Source organism: Catharus ustulatus, chromosome 2 (assembly GCF_009819885.2).
Source record: "Catharus ustulatus isolate bCatUst1 chromosome 2, bCatUst1.pri.v2, whole genome shotgun sequence".
Lineage (NCBI taxonomy): Eukaryota > Metazoa > Chordata > Aves > Passeriformes > Turdidae > Catharus > Catharus ustulatus.
Window position 1 is genome coordinate 123,864,349 of NC_046222.1, and position 24,787 is coordinate 123,889,135.

Here is a 24,787-nt window from a genome sequence, read left to right on the forward strand (position 1 = left end):
AGGGCGGCGATGGCGCGTCCGGCGGAGGCGGCTGCGGGCGCCGCTCCGGCCCCTCCGGCCCCTCGGTCTCCCGGCCGCGGCCGGGGCTGTGAGTAGGGCCCGCACAGACATGAGGTACGGCCCGGCGGGACGGGGCCAGCGGGGGGCTCGGGCTGCGAGCGGCGGCGGCGGTTCAGCCCAGGCCGGCGGGGGGGCAGCGCCGCCTCAGCCCCTCACGGTGCCCGGGCGTGCCGCGGTGCCAGGGCCCGCGTCCTCCTCCTCGCCTCCCTCGGGCGGTGAGCGATGCTGCGCCCCTTGCTGGGGCCGGCTGCCTTTGCTGCTGCTGTTCCCACAGCGTGTGGCGGATTCTGCGGCTCCGATCACCTTGGTCCGGCTGCTCCGGCCGCTGCTCCCCGCAGCCGCTGCGCCCCGAGCGAGGGGAAGGAGCAGAGCCATCCATTGGGAATGCCGTCCCTGAGAGTGCCCTCCATTAGGAATGCTGTCCCTGAGAGTCCCCTCCGTTAGGAATGCCATTCCCTGGGAGTGCCGTCCCTTTGGGCTTGGCAAAGGGCACCGGGGGAATGAGGGAATGGTGTCGGGGCGTCAGGAAAAGGAAGCCGCTCCATGTTCGGGTTGTGTCCCTGTGTGTGCCTCTGCCTCACGGCTGGGGATGATATTCCCTGTGGATATCTTTTGTTCTGGTTCGGCTGCTGCTTTATTTGGGGTGAAATACGGGGTTTGCTTGTAGAAAACAATATTTTCTGTGAATTCCGTCTTTCTCTGTCGCATGGAGGGAAAACACTTCCATGGCTCACCAGAGAGTATTGTTTAGTAAATAATTCCTGTTAATAACCCAACCAGCATTCCAGGTGGGATAGTATGGCCCTCGTTAAAACAAGAAACACTCTGTCCTCCTCTACCTCTTCCCACTACCCAGTTCCAAAGTGTTTCTTGCTTAGAGCATATGTGGCAATAGCTGTGTATATTATTGGAGTCAAGCTCCAGATGGATGCATTTTCTTAAATCAAAAAGCCAAACTGTATTTTGGGTGTTGATGGCTCTGGAGAGTGTTACTCCACAGGTCCTTCCTTCTTTCTTTTACCTTTAGTCACCTGTAACTTCTCTTGCTGGATATGACCTGGTGATGTTCTCACTCAGGAAACTTCCTTAGTCACCGGAGCAGGGCAAGGGCAGGGTTAGGGTGGATTTAGGGCGAGGTTCTTCTTCTGGCCAGGCTCCCGAGGGAATGGGCACAGCCCCGAGGCTGCCAGAGCTCCAGGAGCTGCCAGGGATGCCCAGGATGGGATTGCTGGAGGGCTGGGACTGAGTGATCCCTGTGGGTCCATTCCCACCCAGGACATTCCATGATTCTGTGATAGTTTATACCAAATTCTCCTCACTGTTAAAATGTCCCCCTGCACCCCCAGAGCCCTGTGTGAGGTGTGGGAGCAGCAGGGCTCCTGCCTGTCTCTCCGTGCTCATCCCCTGTGGATGCTGAGCAGGTGTCCTGATGCATCCCCAGCACAGGTAGGGCAAGCAGCTGCATTCTGTGTTCCCTTGGAGCTCGGGCTGTGCAGCCGTGGCTGTAAATCCCAGCAGGCTGTGTGATCAGCCCGGGAGTGCCCTCCCAGATTCTGGCAGCCTGACAGGGGTCATGTTTCGTGCAGACGAGTTTCCCAACAGCTTCTCCAGTGTCTGAGGCTCAGGCTTCCCCAGCGCTGAGTGGGCTGTGCCCTGCACTTGCTGCTTCACAAACCACACTCGTTCTTTCAGCTCCTGTGTTCCCTCTGTCCTGCATTCCACTCTGCAGAGTGGCTGTGTTTGCTTGGTGATTCTCCTTTATGTCCTGATTGTCAGATAAAGTCAGAATTGGGGTCTCAGGGCTGTGACCTGCATTGCCTGTCCTGTCCCTCGCTGCTCTTTGGTGGCCTTTCCTTAATGCCTCTAATCATGCAATTAGGATAGATTTGGATTCAGGAAAGAATGTGAACTTAGCAATGAAATATTTCTAAATCATGATATTGGATAGATTTTATGGTGTGTCTTTGTACTGTAATCAGGGATTGTAATTTTAGTTTTTTGTAGGATAACACCAGGGAAAAGAGGAATAGAAGAATAAAGGAAGAAAAAAACCTAAGGAAAATAAAAGCAACGGGTTGAGGAATGGGGAGATCAGTGAGGTGGAAGTTTTCTGTAAGAGAAACCTGGGAGGGTGGGCAGGGCTGGCACAGGGTGCCCAGAGCAGCTGTGGCTGCCCCTGGATCCCTGGAATGTTCAGTTCCAGGTTGGACACTGGGGCTGGAGCACCTGGGACAGTGGGAGGTGTCCCTGCCATGGCAGGGGTGGCACTGGGTGGGATTTGAGGTCCCTTTTAACCCAAACCAGACTGGGATTCTGGGATCAGGAGTTAGCAGCCACAAACATTTCCTGTGCTGTGTGCAGTGGCAGAGCAGAATGAACCATCAGCACATTGGTTTGGTTTGGTCTGAGGGGCTCCTTTCAGCTCAGAACCCAAGAGATGTCAGGGGTTTGGGTTTCTTTTTACCAAAAAATAACCCAGGAGCTGCCTCAGCTGCTGCTGTGTGCTGGGAGCTTTGAGTGCTCCTTGCTGTTGTGTTGGACACAGTGCTGAACTTGGGATGCCCCCTCCACAGCAACTTGGTTTTGTTTTTACTTGCCAAGCATGAAATTGGGGGGGGGGTGTGAACAATCAGGAACGGGGTCCAGGCTGGGCTCTGGTGATGAATGATTGGTGCACAGGAAACCTCACTGTGAGGTGCTAAAACCTCTGTGGGATCTGTGGCTGGGGGTGTTCCCCTCTTTAAAAGTATCATTTAAAAAGAATGTACTGGCTGGCTCTGGCTGGCATTGTCACTGCAGGCACGTGTTGGGGATTGAATTGCAAACTGGAGGTTTATAACTATATATTCTATATGTGATAAGTGTTTGCCAGCCCTCATACAGCAAACAGCAGCTGGGAGAGCACTGAGGGAGGTGAGTGTGGACCCACCTGTCTGGAATGAATCTCTGTGTGTGGCAGGGCTGGAAGTGATCACATTCCTGCCAGAGAAATTCCAGCTTTAGCTGCAGGAAAGCACTAATTACTGATTGTAATTAGAAACTCATCTTGCCTGTGCAGGCAGGGCATTGCCTGTCCCCTCAAGAGGATCAGCTTCTTGACCAGAATAGAAGATTTCTATTTAATAGAAATTAAATAATTTTGAGTGGGAAGGAGTGAAGCGAGGTATCCTTGGGCATTCCTAAGAAGAAAGGTTATTCTATTTTTAATGCAAAAAATACATTTTTACAACATTGCCTTCATTGCAAAACACAAAAAACTTCACTGACATAGTACAACCATGGTTTTGTTTTCTCTTATCAAACTTATGTGTGTTGGATATTATATTTTACTTTTTCATGTATTGTTTTTAAGGTAATCAAATTAATTAGTGTCCAAGTGACATCTTTTCTCTGAACTGTTTTTGAATAAGTTGTGTGGTGAAATGTGTGTCTGGAACAGTGAAATAATCACGGCTGTGTGAATCCTCAGCCTCTGCTGTGTTTGTGTTCCTCAGCAGTTTCCCTGCATTTCCCTCGTGGCTCTGTGTGCCCACAGCTGGGAGAGCTGAGCTCTCCAGCCCAGGAGTTTGTAAGGGTGAGGTTTTGTGGGATGGCAGTCCTGAAAAATCAAGGGGCTGATGGTCTATTCCATATTACAGGTAAATGCAGTGCTACTGATAATGTAGCACTAATGACACCATTCAAATAATTCCACTGAGGACCCCTTGTCTCAAAAGTTCAGGTTTTTCTTTGTGTTTTGATCCCTCAGATTTCCATGGGGATTCTCTCCCTCAGTATCTCTGAAGGATCTAGCCCTGGGCATGACTAAGTGGCTGTAAATGACTGGGCAGGGCTTCAGCTCTGCAGCATCTCAAGGTTCATGTGCTCCACAGAAATGCACAGTTTGTAGGAAACAGTTATTAATTATATTATGTAGTGTATTATTAATACCTGGGTTGAAACCTGTGATTCCTGAAAAGGGTTCCCATGCCCACCTGGAATGGTTGGCACCTCTGCAGGACTCAGAATGGACCTCTGGAGCTCGTGGCATTCTGTACTTCCATACAGAACTGTAAATATTTACTGCATTTAAATATTCCTGAGAGATAATCCAGACTGCCAGAGGGAAGGGATATCAGAAAGGAATTGTTCCCTGGCAGGGGGGGGTGGGGCTGGGCTGGAATTGCCAGAGCAGCTGTGGCTGGCCCTGGGTCCCTGCAATGTTCAGTTCCAGGTTGGACACTGGGACAGAGGGAGGTGTCCCCATGGCTGGGGTGGCACTGGGTGGGATTTGGGGTCCCTCCCAACCCACCCTGTGTTAGAATCACTGCTGGGAGTGTAGTCCAGGATTTCCAGGCTCCCTCTGGGATCCTGCAGGGCTGCTCCAGCCAGGGGTGCCCATGGCAGAGCTGCTTTGGGGGAACAATTTAGTTTTTTCTGACAGCACCTTCAGGTCTCTCTGTTTGAGTCCTTTGGAGCAGAGCATGAGAGCAATGTTTAAATGATGTCTGGTTGTGTGTTTGCAAAAATTCCCCCACCCATCCTGGGGGAGGGAGAAGAGGCCTCTCTTGTTTTCTGCCTGGTGCTCCTCCTGCCAAGCACACACGGACTTTTTGTTCCTTGCCCTCCCAGCTGAACTGTGAAGGGGAGATCCAACCTTGGCTGCTGGGCAGGGAATTCAGCTGTGTGTGTGCAGCCTGGGGAAAGGCAGCTGCACAGTCAGCTTCCAAAGGTCAGCCCGAGTTTGGGAGGGTTCTCCATGCCAGGCTTTGTCTTGGAAACTTGCTGCTTGTACCCCAAGTGTTCACAAGACTGGGCTGAGAACTGAAGGTACAATCGAGCCAATTTTGTGTTAATCACAAATAAACACAGAACTATATTCACCATCATGTCTTTATGGTGATAACTACACAAATGCATTTTTTATTTATATTGCAGCTTCAGATTCCCAGGCACCAGCTTATGGGCTGGCCTGTGAACTGCAATATTTAATGGTTTTTGAGTAAGTTTTGCACGTGTGGGCAGATTCTGTGGGGATTCCTGTGCTTTTGGTGAGGAGCTCAATTACCAGTGCAAGTTCTAATAACTTCATAAATCTTCAGGCTATTTTGGGGAAGTGCAGTTAATTCTTACAGAGAATCATAAAAGCTGACAACTTGAGAGCTGTGTTTTGTAACAAAATGCCAGTAATCTGGTCGTGTACCAAATGGGATGATGTAATCATTGAATTTCTTGAGCAAAAATCCTGACATTTTCCTTTGAGTCACATGTGAGCCCCAGCTGGATGAACTCATTTCTCTGGAGCTCTCAGACAGACAGGCTCCTGTGATACTCAGGGCTGGGGCTGGTGTTTTGCATGGATATTTGGTGTAATTTGATTTTTTAGAGGCAGCTCTGTGCCCTGCACCATCACCTGCCTGCAGCCATCCCCATCCTTACCTGTTCTTTTTTTTTCTTCCTTTTGTCCTGCATTTGTATTTCTTCATTTTAATGATCTCTTGAGTTTCAGCATTATTGGAGCCTGGCAGGTGTTCTCACCCTCTTACCCTTTGTATTTTGATCTTCATGGGTTTTGTATTGTTGCTGATTGTAAGGGCCAATCCCAACCAGGAAAAACTTTGGAACTGGGTTGTAGAGAGATCTGAAGTGCTTTAAAATTTTTCTTCCTTGTTAACACCTCTATTCTTCAACGTGGGCTTGAATTGCAAACAACAGAATAAGCATCAAAGAAGAGAGGGCAGATTTTTTGTTGGAATGGAGTAGTGTGGCAGAAGTTCCTGTAGGTGTTCAGTACTCAGTTGAAAAGCAGACCTGTAACAAGGCTTTCCCCTGTTCTCCAACTGCTCCTTAGAGGTGTCTTTTATATATAGACATAATTTTTTTAAAGTTCTGGTTTGTAAAATTTCTATTCAGAGGAAGAGTTCAAAGCATTAAAATGTTAAAATATGTTTTCACATAAGGTCATCTGTACTTAAATTCATGGCAGGCCATTGTGGATTTTTGAAGTGTTTAAGGACAAGCCATTATCCAGCTTGGAAGCTGCTGCATGTTTGGTGTTCTGTTCTCATTCCACTTCAAACCACACTAATATAACACACACTAATATATTGTGCTCATTAAAGAACAAACAGCAACCTGCTGTTCAACATAATGCATGGATTTTAAAAAATGTGACCAAAATCTGGTTTTTGTGGGTATTTGCTGCTGAGAAATGAGGAAATGTTCTCAAATAATGATGACATGGGCAGAGGAAGAAGGGAAATGCTTTCAGTTCATTTTTGGGGTGGTGTGTGGGCATTACTGATCAGCTCCAGCTGGCTGTGCTCAGCAATCCCTGGCTGCACTGGGATCAGGGAATCCATCTCAAGGTTGGAAATTCCTTCAGATGGCTTTGGTGGGACAAATTCAAGCCAAAATTTCCTTTATATATATATTGGAAATAACAGTATTTCTCTGTAAGCTCGATTTTTCAGACTCAACTTTAGTTCCCATGTATAATTTCAAAATCATTGTATTAATGTTGGATGTTTGGCTTGTGGAGATCCTCAGTTGGTGTGGGGCTGAGGCAGATGGATCCTGCCCTGCCTGCTGCCAGGAAGCTGAGGTGTTATCCAGGTTATCCATGCTCCTTATCACAGCTGTAATCAGAGCAATCTGCAGGGAGCTGGAGCTTGTGCAGCATTTCCACTTTCCCAGCTCCATGCTTTTTTTAGGTTGTTTAGTCATGCTTTTTGCAGAGTCAGAAGTGAAGGATGACCCATAAATCCCAGAGCTGTGCTCTTGTGACACAGGAATAGGAAGTTCTCCAGCTGCAGTCTGGCAGGGTTGTCTGGCATGGATTGTTTGGTGCTGCTCTTTCAGCTCAGCATCTGAATCTGAGGGCATTGCTTCCAACTCTGCTGTCTGCAGATAATGCAAGGAGAACAATTTTGCTTTGTGAGGAGGGAAAAAGCTGCATCCTTTAGAGTCAAGTGCTCTCAAGGTTACTCTGAGCTGCTGACAAATGCTATTGTATGGCTCAAAAAATCACTTTGTCTGTATTAACTGTAGGGGTAATTTAACCCAAAGCGTTTTAGAACCTAAAATCAAACCCCTGAGTGCCTCTCTTGTCCCCTAGCTCTCCATGAACATGTGCTGCCTGTTCCTGTTCTTTCTGGTGAGCAGGTTCAGCACCCAGAGAGCAGCTGGAGCTGGGCCAGGAGGGATTTAGGGTGGGTTTAGGGCAAGGTTCTTCCCCCAGAGGCTCCCCAGGGAATGGGCACAGAGCTCCAGGAGCTGCCAGGGATGCCCAGGCTGGGATTTTGGGGGGGCTGGCACTGGGTGATCATTGGGGGTTTATTCCAGCTCAGGACATTCCAGGATTCTATGATTTTAGGAAATCTGGCAAAGTTTTCCATGAATCTCACTTTAATTTTGAACACAGTCTGTAGAACAAAGTGTGATGTGGGATCTCTGAGCCTTTAGACACAGAATCCCAAATCCCTGAGGTAGAAAATCCCTCCCAGGTCATCCATTCCCAGCTGTACCCATGGCCACCTTGTCACCCTGAGTGCCACCTCCAGGTGCCACCTGCAGGGCTGGGCACTGCAAACCTCCCTGGGCACTTCCAACCCCTGATGTGTCTGTGCTGTGCTTGCTCAAGATGCAGCCAAGCCCTCGGGGTTTCAGGTGGAGAATTGAGGATTTCTCAGGCGAGCTGGTGGCATCTGAGCTGGTTTCACTCTGTCTCTAGTGACAGACTTTGCTGAGAGAGGAGGAGAGCTGCAGGGCTGAGCAGAGCAGGGATATGCAGGATTGCTTTTTCCATGCTTGCTCTGAGGCACAGGAAGAACTGGAGCTCTGACCTTTTGGTGCTTGGCTCACTGAGCTGAGCCTGTTCCAGGGATGACATCTTTGCTGGAACCTCAGCCTGCCCTCTGTTCAGCTGCTCTTGGTGCTGATGGCTCAGTAATAAACCTTGTGCCCATTGTGTATTGGGGGTTTTAAGGAATTTTGTGGAAATTAAAGGCAGGGAGGATTTTTTGATGGGTGATAAAGTTGCAATCAGGAATAATATGAAGCAGCAGAAATAATGTTGCATTTTTTCCTGCTGTCTGTGCTTCTACCAGGGAAATGTTACTCTGTAGTTCCAAGGAAATCGGGCTGTCCTGCTGGAGTTGCTCAGTTCCTAGAGTTTCTAGAATGTGTCATGGTAATGCCAAGTTCCGGCTTTCCCTGGATTACCTTGATGCAATCCTGGATTAAACTGCCTGGGTTTGTTAAGGAAAGCAAAGCACAGTCTGGTTTTTTAGGGCAGGACAGCAGCTACGTGTGTGCAGGGAATGTAATCATGCTGAATCTCTTCAGTTGTTGTGTTAAAACCAGACATTCTGCTTGGGAAGTTCAAACCAGTGACAGGAATTGAGTCCTCGTGTTTAAAACACCCCTTCAAAACCCTGCCAGCATTATGAATGAAAAATGCTGACTCAGTCCAGCTTTGTGCACTGAAATGAGACCCAGGGAACCTGAGCACTGAAATTCTGGTGACACTTCATTTCCTTTTGTGGGCAGGTTTATTGTGCTTTACTATCATTCCCCAGCTTCAGAAGGGAGGGAGGGAGGGACAGCACACAGGGAACGGCTCCCAGTGCCACAGGGCAGGGCTGGGGGGGAGCTGGGGCAGGAATTGTTCCCTGGCAGGGTGGGCAGGGCTGGGTGGGATCTGGGGCAGGAATTGTTCCCTGGCAGGGTGGGCAGGGCTGGCACAGGGTGCCCAGAGCAGCTGTGGCTGCCCCTGCATCCCTGGAATGTTCAGTTCCAGGTTGGACACTGGGGCTGGAGCAGCCTGGACAGTGGATGAGCTTTAAGGTCCCTTTCAATCCAGACCATTCTGTGATTGGGACCATTTACCTGTTGAGTTCTGTTGTTATTCCTGTACAATATTATGAAACCAGTAATTCCATCTTGCATTAGCTTGGATCTGTCTCTCATTAAAGATTAAGAACTTTGTTCTGTGAAGATTTAAATAGAAACAAAGCCTTGTTGTGATAGAAGGAAGCAGAGCTGTTACCTAGTTAGGTGCTTTCCACCTTTCTTTTGATTTGTAGACCTCTAAAATGAGCATTCTGAGGGTGTGCACTTGGACTGATGTACATGAACCTAATATTAGCCCTTTCCCAGCTCCCTCAGGAATTCTCCAGCCCTTTCCCAGCTCCCTCAGGAATTCTCCAGCCCTTTCCCAGCTCCCTCAGGAATTCTCCAGCCCATTCCCAGCTCCCTCAGGAATTCTCCAGCCCATTCCCAGCTCCCTCAGGAATTCTCCAGCCCATTCCCAGCTCCCTCAGGAATTCTCCAGCCCATTCCCAGCTCCCTCAGGAATTCTCCAGCTCATTCCCAGCTCTGTGCCCTGCCCTGGACATGCTCCAGCCCCTCCAGGTCTCTCTTGCTGTGGTCCATGTGCAGGTGTCACTGTGGAGCTGATTTGTTTTGTGGCTACTTCACCTCCCCAGAAGATTCCCTGATAAACTCTTCCCAGGGACTGGAAATATCAGTGAAGTTGGTTTGCTGGTGGGGGAGTTTTGCCAGTGTGGAAAATCTCCTGGAAATGCTGTTGCAGAGGAGAGAGGCTGCTGGAGTGAGGTCCTGGCAGAGTAACAAAGGCTGCACACCTGGGTCTGGCTCTTTATCTGCTCCTGCTTATCAGATTTGTTTTAAACTGCCTGAGTTCTGTACAGGACTCAGATTTACACTGTGCTTTGGATCACAGCACTGAACAGAATTCTCTCCTCCCACTAGGAATAAGGCTAAATTTGTTGGGAAAGTATTTGGCATTTGTATCCAATTTGTTCTGTTTGAAAAATATCTGCACAGCTGGTTGCTATAGAATCATTCTTTTCCTTCCAGATTCAATGGTTAGTGTTGGATACAGTGAGGAAGTTATTGGCAAGGTAACTGAAAAAAAAAGTGTGAAGTTTTGTCCCTGGGGATGGGGCTGGCTCGGTGCCTCCTTGCAGGACTCCTTTATTCCTGCATTTCAATGGCTGGCAGGAACAGTGCTGGTGGATCTCTGACCTCTGGCACTCTGCAGCTGGTTACTCATATTTTTGGCCAGGCTGTTACATTTTAATGTTATGGCTCATTTTTTTCCCCCTCTTAGATCTCTGTGTATCTGTTCAGTCTGTCCAGTCTAGGGAGAAACATTTGAAAAATGAGGTTTGTCTGAGTTTATGGGTCTCAAACATTGAACTCTGCATTGAAACCAAATTAAATCTCACTTGCAACTGTGAGATCCTGCTTGGAATATCTACAGTTCCCCCTCAGGCTTTTAGGGGTTTTTTTTCTGTGTGGTGTTTGGTTTTTTTCATAATGCTTAATTCACCCGTGATTTGTGTGTGTTACTGCAGTTGATGCTCTGCATTTGCTGTTTTCCAGAGCAGATCAATTCTTCTGTCACACAGAGTGTTTTCCAGGGTTCCATTGAATTCCCATGTGCAGTCCCCTGGAATATCCAATCTAAAGCTTTTGCCTATCTAATCCAAGCTTTTTTAGTTTCAGGGAAAGCAGGCTGTGGGCAGGGTGCTTCATGCTCTATCCCTGCAGGATTTATTAGGAATGCTCTCCCTTTGGTGTTTGCCTGTTCAGGCAGGTGTGTTTGGATGTGTTTTAATATTCTTCATGTTTTATTTAGAAGTGGTCCAACAGCTTCCTGAGCTGTCAGCCATGAAATGAATTTCCAGGAAAGACTCACAGAAGACTCTCCAAATTTTGGAGTAGATGAGCAAAACACAAAACTCAGTCCTGTGTGTGTGGTCTGATTTGGGCTGCTGGCACAGGGTGCCCAGAGCAGCTGGGGCTGCCCCTGGACCCCAGGAATGTTCAGTTCCAGCTTGGAGCAGCCTGGGACAGTGGGAGGTGTCCCTGCCATGGCAGGGCTGGGATGGGATTTAAGGTCCCTCCACCCCAAACCTTCTGGAATTCTGTGATTTCTGGCTTCAGCTCTGCTGTGCCAATCTGTGTTTCAGGAAGTTTTGTCTCCCTTTTCCATGGTGATTCTGGGGTGTGTCCCCAGTGTGTCTCCACATTGTCCTGAGGTGTTGCAGTTCCCCCTCAGCCTACAGGATTTGCTCTCTTGCCCAGTTTCTTTGCCTCATTCCAGCCTGATTGTCCCAGCTGGTACCTGCAGTTCCTGGAGGATTTTACAGTGCTGCCACTGTCCTGACTGCTGGCACCCAGGATTTGGGAGGCCCTGCAGGCCTCCTTTGGGGCTGTGAAACAGGAGCCTTTCAAAAGGCTGAGGCAATGATCTCAGGATTGGAAGATGCTGATTTCTCTGCTGGGCCCAATTCAAAAATCTTTCCCCTTTGTTCATGTCCTGAAGGAACAGGAGATTTTTTTTTCCCCTTCCTACTCCTCAAGCATTCCAATTCCCAGCTGTCCAAGCAATGATTAAAAGAGCCACAGACAAACATAACCCCCAATACTTGGGTTATTCCTTCATTTGTCCTCTTTTCAATACCAGGGGTTGAAATAATTAATAAGATTCTTCAGCAGGGTTGGGAGCCATGAGCTGTTGCCATATAGAGCTCCTGTAGATTGTAAGTTGTCATGGATAATGTTTGCTGGAGAATCCAAATAAAAAGGGAAAAGAACAGAAGTGTGTGAGTAAATGGCCTTTTCAGTGTGCAGTGTGAGGGCATCTCTTGCTGGGAACCTTTATTGAGGATTATTTGCTGCTGCTGTTTTTCCTTTAAACATATGAAGTGGCACTTTTTTTACTGGATTTTTTTCTATTGTGTAATTTGTGGTTTCCTATTTAAAAGTTGCACCAGTCCAGCTGAACAGTTGGAGGAGTGCTGAGTGCTTGGGTTCTCAAACTGTCAGCAGCAGCATTTATTCAGATGAGAACTGAGGCATGTTCATGTAGTTTCATCTCTACAGGTACTGAATTATTCATTTCAGTGAGAAAGCAAAGTGGATTCGATGTAATAAGTGCTCCTTGGGGCCTGGTCTGGCTGGTCACAGCTTGGCAACTGAAACACATCACCTGGAAAATGCTGTGGATCATCCTTGGCACGTTCAGTGCTGCATTAGGAAAATCCAAAGTGCTGCACTTGAGTTGGGACAACCTTGGGATGAATCCAGGCTGGGATGAGCAGAGGGAGCAGCCCTGGGAGAGCTGGAGCTGCTCAGAGAGCCCAGAGGAGCCCCAGGATGAGCAGAGGGATGGAGCAGCTCTGCTGGGAGGAAAGGCTGGCACAGCTGGGATTGTTCAGCCTGCACAGGAGAAGCTTTGGGCTGAGCTCAGGGTGGCCTTGCAGGGCCTGAAGGAGCTGCAGGAAACCTGGAGAGAGACAATTCCCAAGGGCTGCAGGGACAGCACACAGGGAATGGCTTCACTGTGGGGTTGGATGGGATCTTGGCAATCAGGAATTGTTCCCTGGGAGGGGCTGGGATGGAATTGCCAGAGCAGCTGTGGCTGCCCCTGGATCCCTGGGATGTTCAGTTCCAGGTTGGAGCAGCCTGGGACAGTGGGAGGTGTCCCTGCCATGGCTGGGGATGATCTTTAGGGTCCTTTACAAACCATCCTCTGGTTCTGTATATTCATTTTCCTGGTGTCAGTGGTGGTTGAGTGTTGTTTCCTTTCCTTTCCCCAAAGGGGGACAAGTTAGTTTTGAGGCAAAAGTTCAGATTCCTTCCTCTGCAAGTGGCCAGTCTTCACCTCAGTGAGTTCATGTTGGGTTTTCTCCTCACTTCAAGCACCAGCAAACACCTGTGGTGCTTTTCAGGAGAATTGACAACTTCACTGCTGGTTTTGAGAAAGAGTTTTTGACTGATGAAGGTTTGACTGTCAGTGCTTCAGTTTTGAATAGTTGATATATTGACAACTTATTTTTTGCTGTAAAATGTCTTGAGGATGCACTTCTGCAGCCAAGTGACTGCCAGACCCTCTTGCTTGCTGCTTCAGAAGGTAATGATTGATGAAGCTGTGGATTCATCATTAGCATGCCATTTTTCATTTTGAGGTCTCAACTCCTAAGGTAAATACCCAGAAATGTATTTTTAGCGTGCAGAGTTTATTCTGGAGATGTTGGCAGCTGCCAGCTCGTGGGGAATGCTGTGCTGGAGCCAGGAGCAGAGCTGAGCAGTTCCTGAGTGCAGGGCCAGCTGGGACAGCCTCTGCTCCTCACTCTGCCTCCCCAGCTGGCCCCAGGCCCTGCTGGGCACCTGCTCTGCTCCTGCAGCAAGAGCCCCTCCAGCCATCTCCTGGGGCAGTCACAAGGCTGCTGCCAAGGCAAATTGCCCTGGTTTTCAAAAAGCCAGAATGAGAAATGAAGGAATCCTGATCCACAGTTGGGGTGACAGCACCTCCCAAGTGACAGCAGCTTCTGAAATCACCTGGATGAGTTGGGATAGTCAGGTTCACTCCACTGCTGCAGCTATGAGCTGTAAATTGTGCAGCTTGTTCCTCCTGTGCTGTAAATTGTACAAACCTTTCATATCTGTCATTGCCAGGCACTGGGAGCAGGGACAGGGCCTGAGGGAACAGCCTGAGCTGGCTCAGGGAGGTCTGGGCTCCAGATCAGGGAAAGGTTCTCTCAAAGCTGCTGTCAAGGCAAGTCAGACCCTGAAGGAAACTTCTGTCTTCAGATGATTGTTCTGTGGTGGGTGTAGCAGCATCCTCTGAGCTCCTCAGATCTGATCTCTGCCCAGAGGTGTGAACCTTGGAAAGCTCAGTCTTTGGGAGGTTTGAGTGGAGTGCTGCAAGAGCTGTGGGAGTTGGAGGGAGGAGAGGGATGGGTTGTGTTGATACCACGGAGTTGCTGCATCCTGCCCTTCTTGCTCTGCATCATTCCTTGGCTCTGCTCTCCTGACCTCTCTTTATGATGGTTCATCTCTTCACTTAGCTTTTTTGTCTCCCTGCCTTTGCTGAGGAAACATCCTGGGCTGGATGAGGAACAGTGTGCAGCAGGAGCAGGGCAGGGATTGTCCCTCCAGGGCTGTGTCCAGTCCTGGCTCCTGCAGGAGAGCCCTGGAGGGGCTGGAGCGTGTCCAGGGCAGGGAACGGAGCTGGGGAAGGGGCTGGAGCCCCAGGAGGGGCTGAGGGAGCTGGGAAGGGGCTCAGCCTGGAGAAAAGGAGGCTCAGGGGGGACCTTGTGGCTCTGCACAAGTCCCTGCCAGGAGGGGCAGGGAGGGGGGGTCGGGCTCTGCTCCAGGAACAGGGACAGGAGCACAGGGAACGGCCTCAGGCTGGGCCAGGGCAGGCTCAGGGGGGACAGCAGCAGCAATTTCCCCATGGAAAGGGAGCTCAGGGATTGGCACTGCCCAGGGAGGTTTGCAGTGCCCATCCCTGCAGGTGGCACCTGGAGGTGGCACTCAGGGTGACAAGGTGGCCGTGGGGACAGCTGGGAATGGATGATCTGGGAGGGATTTTCCAGCCCCAGGGATTGGGGATTCTCTCTCGAGGATGCAGAGTTCAGGGGGCTCTGTAGGAACCAGCACAGCACAGCAAGGATCAGGCTGTGCCATCCCAGGAGAACGATTTGTGGGTGTGCTTGGGCACTGATTATCAGTCAGCACGTTAAAAACTTGCAAATGTGAGGCTTTTAAGGAGGAGGTTTGTTTTCACAGCTGCCTTGGCTTTCTTCTTGAATCAAACTTGAAAGGTTTTTTAGATCTATTATGTTGGGAAGTCAGCACCATGTTACAATTTCGCAATTGGATTTTTTTTCCCAGTCCAAGGCTGCCCCACAACCTTGTAGCAAATTTTCCTGATTACAGGGAACTGCAAACCAGTCGGCTTCTGAAGTACCCACAGGGGAGAAATTTGTGAGCTACAGTAAACAAACCTCCCCATGCCACAGATTTGTGACTTACAGTAAATAAACCATTAGCAGTAACAACAGCCTTAATGTTCTTATCCTCTTGCAGGAAAGGAATTTTTATCCTGGAAAGGCGTATTAAAGCATTTCAGGACAGGAAAAATACTCTGTGCAGTTTTATTAACTGTCCAGACTTCCTGGGTCATTTAGAGCAGGACCATAACAAAGTTTTCCAGAGGCAGCATGGACAATGTCTGTGCTCCTGGTGCCTCCCCCACAGCCTGCATCCTTCAGAGCAGCTCCAGCTTCTCACAGAGTGGGGATCAGCATCTTTTCCCTCACTGTTTGGTGGGTTTTTTAAAAAAGAAAACCCTGTCTTCCATATCTGGATTTTTCCTTGGAGAAGGTGGTTTTGTGTGTGTGTCCTTGCTCTCTCCTGCATGGCCTGAAACGATTCCCAGAGGTTCAGAGTAGCTGGAACTTGGGGACACTTGGAGCAATCCTGTTGTTCCCTCAGTGGTGCAGCTGAAATCTGCCTGTTCTCCCAATAAACTCCTGCCTTGACCTGTGGCTTTGTGTAGAGACAAACCTGAACCTCACTCCCTGTTTGCTTTGGGGAAATCTTCCATAAATCCTCACCCCTCAAGTCCAGTGAAATCCAAGGGCTGGGTGGGATCTTGGGCAGGAATTGTTCCCTGGCAGGGTGGGCAGGGCTGGGTGGGATCTTGGGCAGGAATTGTTCCCTGGCAGGGTGGGCAGGGCTGGGTGGGATCTGGGCAGGATTGCAGGGTGGGCAGGGCTGGGTGGGATCTGGGGCAGGAATTGTTCCCTGGCAGGGTGGGCAGGGCTGGCACAGGGTGCCCAGAGCAGCTGTGGCTGCCCCTGGATCCTGGAGTGTTCAGTTCCAGGCTGTACACTGGGGACAGTGGGAGGTGTCCCTGCCCAGGTGTAATGGGATGAGCTTTAGGATCCCTTCCCACCCACAACATTCAGTGATTCCTTTATCCCAGCCAAGGGTTGAAATTTTTCCAGTTATTGTTGAGATGCAGGAGCCTGGTTTCTGTGGAACTGGTGAGAAATGCCCTTAGAGCTTTTTGTGCCATTCAAATGTACTTGCTGTCAATAATTTATTTAATATAGAAATAGGATTTTTAAGTTGGGTTGTGCCTTTTAAAATGGATGTGTATATTTACATATGTTCTACATGTGTCTACAGCTTTCATTTTATCTTGCAGACTGTTTATTCTTTCCCTTATCCCGTGGCATGTGTCACCTGCCTGCTTTTGTGGTCACACCTGGGATGGTTTTGCTCTTTCTGAAAACTGGTTCTGGGCATTTTGAAGGGAGCTGAGCTCGTGGAACAGCAAACCTTGCTTTGGGATATTCCTGTCTCACAGTGAAGCCTGTTTGCTTCATTTCCTCAGAGTGTGCTGAAGGGTATTCTAAACAGGAGGCAGGAGCTGTGGTAGTGGAACTTTACCGTGTTCAATTCCTTGTTTAGGCTTTCTGCAGCCTCTGCATGCTTGGCAATGTGAGACAGTCCCTGAGCCCCCCTGTGAGCTGGAGCCTGCAGTGTAAGGAAATCCCTTGGTTTTACAAATGCCCAAGAGCCTGTGACAGACAGCCCAGGAAGTTTCACTGGCTTTTCCTCAACATTTACATTTCTTCCCTGTAAAGCTGCTGGTTCTTGTCTGCTGGACACTTCCTCTTCTGCTCCACTTTCTCAACCAGTGTTGGAGCAGCAGGGCTGAGTGTGACCAGCAGGAAGGTGAATGACACAAAGCCTGGTCCACAATTAAATTCCACAATTAAAGTCTGCATTGAAGAGCTCCTCCTGTCCTGCAGAAGTTGAGAAGACAGAGCTTGGAAGAAATTCCGAGCCAGATGTCCTGGGGTGGGAGATAGGAGCTGCCCCAGGCAGGTGGTGAGGGCTGACACAGCCACTGAGATGCTGATAAGAGCTGAAGAATTCTCCTGTTAAGTGACTGGTTTGAGAATGTGCTTCCCCAAATCTGCACCAGCAGAGCCCTCTCTTATGTAACTGGGGGAGCTGAGGAGAGCAGCTGCTTGCAGGGACACAGTGACCTCCAGCAGTCCTTCAGAGGACAGAGCCTTTGCTTTCATCTCCAGCTGCAGCCTCTCCCTGCCCTGCCAGACCTTTTATCTGCTGCTGTGCCTGGGAGGAGGGGAAGGGGAATGGAGTGCACATCCTGAACTCCCTGACTCAACACTTGTGCTGACTCAGGGCTTTGTCTTCCTTCCTACCCTTCCCCCAGCAGAGTCTTTCTTACTGGCAGAGGTGGAGAAGCTGAAGTGAAACAACTCAAGAATAGCCGATTTTCTTTTTTTTTTTTTCCATTTTCCCCATTTCAAAGGATCAGCTCTACAGCTGAGACAAGCACGTGGATTTTCAGCATAGCTATGTGGGATTAGGTCAGGCCTACAAGTGATTAAATCTTGGGCTGGAAGGCACCACTGCTGTCTAAGCCAGACTTAACAGTTCTGACCTATTCCTTTGGCTGCCCTAATTCCTTTAAAAACATCAGGCTGGATTGAAACATGGCAGTTCCTGCAGAGCTGTGTCATGGGCATCTGTGGCAAAGGGAGGGTAGAAGTTTTTCAGCCCCTTCCCAGAATATTTCCATGATCTTCTTGGCTTGGATGTGCTGCAGCAGAGTCCCCCTCACTGCAGGAGATGGAACAGGGGTGAGAGGTGATGCAGGAATAAGGAAAAGATAATCTGCAAAAAGCCATGCAATTCTTTATTGTCTAACCCATCTGGGCTGGTTCTTGCAGAGGCAGTAACAGAAGGAACAGGGTTGGTTGTGCTGGGCTTTCAGAGCAGCTGTGCTCTGCTCTCTGGGAGCTGGGGTTAGAGTTCAGGGTGGCCAGCTTAAAGGTGGGATGTGACTGCCACACACAATCATGTCCTGCCATGAAATCAGGATAAAACTGGCACTGAGGGGTTCCAGAGCACTCAGACTCAGCCAGGCTGGACTCAGGCTTTGGCTGTGTTCTCTTTGATTCCAGGAGTCTCTCCTGAGTGCCATTGCTCAGGGATCCTCGAGCTGGATGGACAGCTTGGAAATAAAGCATGACTGAGTTCAGTTTATGGGATGGAAATATCAGATCCCATCTGCTTTACCTGCTCCTCTTGGTATTCATGGGGTCATCTGATGGCTGGGGTTGGGAGGGACCACAGTGCTCACCTGGTGTCACCTCTGGGTCACCCCAGGGCACAGCTCTGTGGATATTCTGGAATATCCAGGGAGGAGACTCCAGCCCCTCTCTGGTCCCTGCCCAGGGCAGGAGTTTGTGCCTCCTGTGCAGGGGAATTGCTGGGCTCAGCCCCTGGACGATGGGACAGTGGGATGGAGCAGAGCCTGGGCCCTGCTCTGCCCTCCCTGCACACAGGGACACTCAGGGACAGACAGGGACAGACAGGGATGGTCAGGGACACTCAGGGCTGAGGTCCCTCTCAGCTGGGGCTCCTTTCCAGGCTCTCCTGACCATGGAGATGTTGCAGGCCCTTCCTCTCTCTGCTGGATCTGCTCCAGGTCTATCAGACAAAACAGACTTGGAGATCCAAGGGCACACAACACTCACATCCACCTGCATTTTCTTGTCCTGCTTTCCAGATCATTCTTGAAGTTAATATCAGGCTGCTCTTAAGGGTTGTTGTAGGTGTGCAAGTATTCCCAACTTCCTAATGTTTGTGTTTCAGTTTTTGGGGTTCAGTACTTGCTCAGAAGGAGGAGGAGTCAGAAATTGCCCACTGCCATTGTGTTCCTGAGGGTTCTTAAAACCAAACACACAAAATGAGCAAACAGGTCACTGCTGCACCTGTGTGAGTAAAGGCAACTTTAAAAAAATCAACAAATTGTAGCACTGAGAAACTCCTGGAATTCCTACTTTGCAGGGTCTGGTGCTTCTGAATGAAGCCAACAACTATTAAACTGATAATAAAACAAGATACTTATTTTATTTCTTATTAAGGTGCTTAGAAATAGCTGAGTGATGTGCTGGCTTTTCATTGTGTTAAATCTTTTAAAGTAGGAGTGGAAAGGGTGCTGGAATGCACAGTTCAGCTGGGACTGGAGCTACTGGGGGAGCCCATGTGTGAGAATCCCAAATCCCTGGGGCTGGAAAATCCCTCCCAGGTCATCCAGTCCCAGCTGTCCCCATGGCCACCTTGTCACCCTGAGTGCCACCTCCAGGTGCCACCTGCAGGGATGGGCACTGCAAACCTCCCTGGGCAGTGCCAATCCCTGAGCTCCCTTTCCATGGGGAAATTGCTGCTGCTGTCCCCCCTGAGCCTGCCCTGGCCCAGCCTGAGGCCGTTCCCTCCCCTCCTGGCAGATGATCTTTGAGGTCCCTCCCACCCCATTCCATGGTTCTGGAATACAGAAGTGATTTCTCAGCAGGTCATTGCCACAAGTGTTAAAAACCTCTGCAGTGGGGAGATGCTTTGTTAATCTCTTCTGGGTGCTTGGTACAAAAAGAAGAAATGGCAGGACTTGACATTTGGAAAAGTTTTTACTTTCCCAGACATTCCTATAAGGAACAGAAACCCTGGAAAGTTTTGCAAAGTGGTGACTGAGTTACAATCTGATCTCCAAAGAGCAAGGATCAGAATTCCCTGCATGTCTCAAAATGCTTTTGTTTCCCAGCATTGATCCAAAATTTCCAGGCTTTACTAAAACTGTGAGTCCCTAGGCTGATCCTGCTCTAGAGGCTTTCCCAGGGAACATCTGCAAACTCCTGCTGTCATCTGGAATTCTTGGAGGATGTGGGGGCTTTATCTGCTTGGGTTTGTCTCTTTTTTTTTTTCCCCTGTAGGAGGAGGAAGGTGCCTGACTGATAAGTGGCCTCAGGAATTAATTTTGGCATTTAGATGAAGAATTATCTCATGAGGAATTGTTTAGGAATAGAAATGCTGTGTTGCATTTTAGGGCAAACAAAAATAGGATCATTTTGTGTCAAATGTGTCTCTGTAAAAACACACAGGATTGAAATAGCTCAATTACTCTTCATTTATACCTCCTGTGGCTTTATTGCAGTTTTCTCTGTAAACATGGCCTCAGCAGAGCACAGATAACTTTAAATAGAAACCCTGATAAAGTTCTGGGCCATGTTTTTCCAGTCCATCTCTAATACACCATGAAAGGAATTTTCATTTGTGTCTGACTCCTGTGAATAAAGTTTTTACTGGAGTTATTTTCAACCTGCTCATTTTTTTTCGAGGTAAAAGCTTTAAACATCAGTACTTCAATTTAGATAAGATTGGGATTTTATATACACAGAGTTGTTCTCTGTGTGGTTCAGTGTTACCTTTATGTGAACAACTTTTAGGGTTAGGTTATATCTATTTTATATACAAACACTGCTTGTGTATGGAGTGTTGGTTTTAATAATTTGGAGTGGGGATGAAGAATTGAAGTGTTTGGTGTAAGGTGGGACAGAGAGCCCTGAAGCTGAGCTGGCTGCAGGGCCCTGTCTCACTCACAGCAAATGTCTCATGAGTGTCTCTGGAGATAATTGTACAGGTGATGGAGCTGCAGCCCATACAGAACTGCTGCTGTTGGAATTCCTGGTGTTTGTTCCCATCCCTGTGCCAGGGGACATCTCAGCATCCCCAGCTCAGGCTCAGGAGAGGCTCCTTGTGCTCTGAAATTCCATTTCCCATGGTGAAGGAAGGCTGTGGAGTTTGCTCTGGTGGGAGGGATCCCTGTCCCTGAAACCATTCCACAGTTCTGGGATTTCACTCCCAGACTTTCTGGGCTTTCCCACTCCCAGCTGACACAAGGTCAAGCCCCAGAACCCAGGAGCTGTTCAGTGCAACTGGGACAGCTCTCACAGCCAGGGGCCTTTCTGCCTGCCCTGAACAGCTCAGCCAATAACCCTGAGCTGGGGGAGTCACAGAGAGCAGCTGTGCAATGGTCCTGAGGGCATTTCACATTATTGATCTCCTGGAATGTCATGGATCTGTCACTGCTCTCCCTGACCTGGCACCAGCAGCAGCTCCAGTGCCCCACAGAGCTGCCAGGAGGGGCAGGGACAGGAGGAGAGGGAATGGCCTCAGGGGGGACAGCAGCAGGAATTTCCCCATGGAAAGGGAGCTCAGGGATTGGCACTGCCCAGGGAGGTTTGCAGTGCCCATCCCTGCAGGTGGCACCTGGAGGTGGCACTCAGGGTGACAAGGTGGCCATGGGGACAGCTGGGAATGGATGACCTGGGAGGGATTTTCCAGCCCCAGGGATTTGGGGATTGATTCTCTCTTGAGGATGCAGAGTTCAGTGAGAATCAGGCTGTGCCATCCCAGGAGAACGATTTGTGGGTGTGCTTGGGCACTGGTTATCAGTTAAAAACTCAGGGATCTTCTCACCTTGCTGGGTGAGGGCTATGGCATGGCTGCACTCTGGGAATTGGAAAGCTGCAATATTTGCCTTTTCTGCTCCCAGTGTGCAGTGGTTTATACCCTGTGGATGGATGTGGATCTCTGTTGTTTAGGGATAAGGGATTTGTGTTGGAAGGAGGTGTTTAATTCTAGATTGGTTTGGCAAATCCCAGTGCAGCAATGCCTTAAGTTCTTTTGTGACAAGCCAAGGTGAGTAGCTCAAAGCTCCTTGTTGTGCTCTCTAAAACAAGGATCAATTACCTGTTGCATCTCCTGACTGTAGTGCAGGTCCCACCCTTTGAGGCCTGGTGAGGTTTCCTTGCTGGCATGGTTGTGCTGATGTGGCAGCTCAGGGCTGCCCTCCCAAGGGAGCTGGGAGATCCACTGACAGAGCAGTTGTGCTTCCCCTCATGGTCTCCCCTTCTTCCTGTTTGAATCATTCCTGAACTCATTGGTCAGCATGACTTGAATTTATCAGAGTTCAAAAAGTGCTGAGATACCCAAGTTTATACAAATATCAGTAGCTGGAGTGAAATCACAGCTTTCCTGGAGGGAAGGGATGGCACAGAGCTCAGCTTATCCAGCCCAGATTTCTGGCAGCTCTCTGGCTGTTTGGTTCTTCGTGATTTTTGTTTTATTCCACTGTGGGTTCTTTCTTGGGGATTCAAGGAAGGCAGAGGAGTGGAGTCAGTGCTGCTGAGGAACTGGCAGAGACTGGGGAGCGTGGAAAGCACCTCCAAACAACTGGTTACTATTTCAAAATAAGGTTGGGAATTGAGATGTCAGTGCTGGGCCCTCACTGCAGGAGAGCCCTGGAGGGGCTGGAGAATTCCTGAGGGAGCTGGGAAGGGGCTGAGCCTGGAGAAAAGGAGGCTCAGGGGGGACCTTGTGGCTCTGCACAAGTCCCTGCCAGGAGGGGCAGGGAGGGGGGGTCGGGCTCTGCTCCAGGAACAGGGACAGGAGGAGAGGGAACGGCCTCAGGCTGGGCCAGGGCAGGCTCAGGGGGGACAGCAGCAGCAATTTCCCCATGGAAAGGGAGCTCAGGGATTGGCACTGCCCAGGGAGGTTTGCAGTGCCCATCCCTGCAGGTGGCACCTGGAGGTGGCACTCAGGGTGACAAGGTGGGGACAGCTGGCACTGGATGACCTGGGAGGGATTTTCCACCTCAGGGATCCTGTGCTGCTTTTTGCTTTACAATACTTTACATATATTTGATATTTTTCAATATAACAACTGTGCCAGATGTTTTTGGGGATAGATAATCCCTGTTCTCCATCCCTGAGCTCTGCAACCCCAGAACCAGAATCCCAGAGCAGTTGGGTCAGGGTGGAGCTCAGGACTCATCTGCTCCAACCTCTGGGACAGAGAATTGGGGCCCTGCTGTCACCTCAGCCATGCCCAGGGAATCCTGTGCTCATGGAACTTGGGGATCCAGCAGAACAAACTCCAGCACATTCCAGTGAGGGAGGTTTGGCTTTCCCTCACTTTGCTTCCCTGTCTGTTCACACTTGGCTTTGGTTTGGCTTTCAGCCTCTCACATTAAACAGTTCTCTGCTCCTTCTCTCCATTCCCCCATCGTTATTTCATCTGGCTTTGGTTTTTTTTCTTGCTTTCTTCTTTTTTTTTCTCCCCTCTGGAGGTTCTTTGGAATAGTTTCTGCTTTCCTTGGCATCCAGCACAGGGCTGGTGTTCAGATTTCCCTCTGCTGTTCCTCCTGTAAGGTAAAGGGAGCTCAGTTCCTCTGGAGTCCTGGCAGGGTGGGAGGAGGCTCTTCCCTCAGGGGCTGAGCACTGGAAATACTCTGTGCTTGTCCTTGTGCCAGAAAGGGACAGATAATATGGATAATATAATATGGAACCTGCCTGGGCTGTGATAGGGGGGAATTCTGCCTTTGGGGCTGCTTTTTGGTTATTTTTGTTTGGGTTTTTTTGTTGGTTGTTTGGGTTTTTTGTGGTTTTGTTTTGTTTTTAATATATTTTTTTCAAATTTCTTTGGTTTTTTGGTGGGTTTTTTGTGTTTTGTTTTATTTTTTTTAAGTTTGGTTTTGTTTTTGTTTGTTAGGGTTTTTTTTTGTTGTTTTTACTGTTTTCCTCCTCCTTTTTTCCTCCTCCTTTTTCCTCCTGTTTCTCCTCCTCTTTTTTCTCCCCTCCTTTTTCCTGCTCCTTTTTCCTGCTCCTTTTTCCTGCTCCTTTTTCCTCCTCCTTTTTCCTCCTGTTTCTCCTCCTCCTTTTTCCTCCTGTTTCTCCTCCTCATTTTTCCTCCCCTCCTTTTTCCTTATTCTTTTTCCTCCCCTTCTTTTTCCCCCTCTTCTTTCCCCCCCTTTCTTTTTTCCTCTTCTTTCCCCCCATTCTTTTTTCCTCTTTCTTTTTCCCCCCCTTCTTTTTTCCTCAGGGTTTCCCTGCAGCCATAAAACCCAGCAGCATCCCCAAGTTCTTTCCCACAGAAGAAAAAGGCAAAGATAAAAGTGCTGATCCTTCAGCACCTCAGGAATGCTTCTGGGAGAGCCCCACACCTCAGGGAGCTCCTCCTGAACACTTGGATCTCTGGAATTTGAAATTTTTGGGGTACCAATTTCTGTCCATGGGCCAAATGATGAGGGAAAAGAGTCAGGATTGTGTTCATCATTCCCTGAATTCCAGCTGGCAAAAGTGCCAGGGGTTTGTGCAGGGACATCTGGGGAGGGCATCCAGAGGAGGTTCCCAAGTTGGAAGCCAGAAGAGAATGTGGGAAGTGTGAAAGGGGGATGGGAGCAAACAGGAATTGAGACAAAAGGAAATTGTTGGTGCAAGTGAATGCCTTTTCTTGGGGATATTGATAAATTTGTGCTGCTGCTCAGGCAGCCTCAATGATTCTCCTGGTTGAGTTCCCCTCTGCCTTTCTGCTGTTGCCTGGAGGACACGAGTGGAATCTCCCAGGACAAGAGGCCCTTGCTCATTGTTGTGCTGCTCATTGTCCCTTGGCTCTCAGCTCATGGCAGCCTTTGTGTGCTGCAAGAAAAATGGTTTTTCCTTTGCTGTATCCACGTGAAATTTGGAGCCTGTGTGGTTGCTTTGTTAGCAGAGCCAGGGGTGCTCTCCTGGAGGCTCCCCCAGCCTGGAACAGCACCTTGGTGCTCCTCAGGTTGGGACATGGGGTTTCAAACAAAGGCAGCCTGAGCAAGGCAGGGCATTTTCTGTCAGCAATAAAAACCAGATTGCTGATGGTGGCCTTCACCAGCTGGAAATGGAGCCAATTTCCCTCCAAGCAGGGGCTGTGACACTCAGCAAAGTCATGGAGGCTGGAGCAGCATCCCTGGGATGTGAGCTCTGCCTCCCTCCATCCCTGGCTATTTATAAATAAATAAATAAATAAGTATTCCTTTATAACTAAAGGCTGCCTTTGAGGCCATTCTCAGAGCACAGCTGAAGTGGGAAAATGCCTTCAGAGATGCCCAGGAAGGTGCAAAAATGAGACAAAAAATGAGACAGAGCCTGAGCTTTGTAAGTCCCAGCTGGTGTGGGAGGTATTGCTGCAATCCTGCTTCTTCACTGCCTTTTAATTTTTTTTCCCTGTA

General features: G+C 49.2%; 1 protein-coding gene across 5 annotated transcripts in view; it reads left to right on the forward strand.

Moving 5' to 3' along the window:
* The first annotated feature begins 16 nt into the window (after positions 1-16).
* ITSN1 (intersectin 1) overlaps positions 17-24,787 on the forward strand; it is a 106,765-nt gene continuing 81,994 nt past the window's right edge. For all 5 annotated transcript variants that reach the window (XM_033051045.2, XM_033051046.2, XM_033051047.2 and 2 more), the window contains exon 1: positions 17-114. The gene's annotated coding sequence lies outside the window, so the exon portion shown is untranslated. The remainder of the gene's footprint in view (positions 115-24,787) is intronic.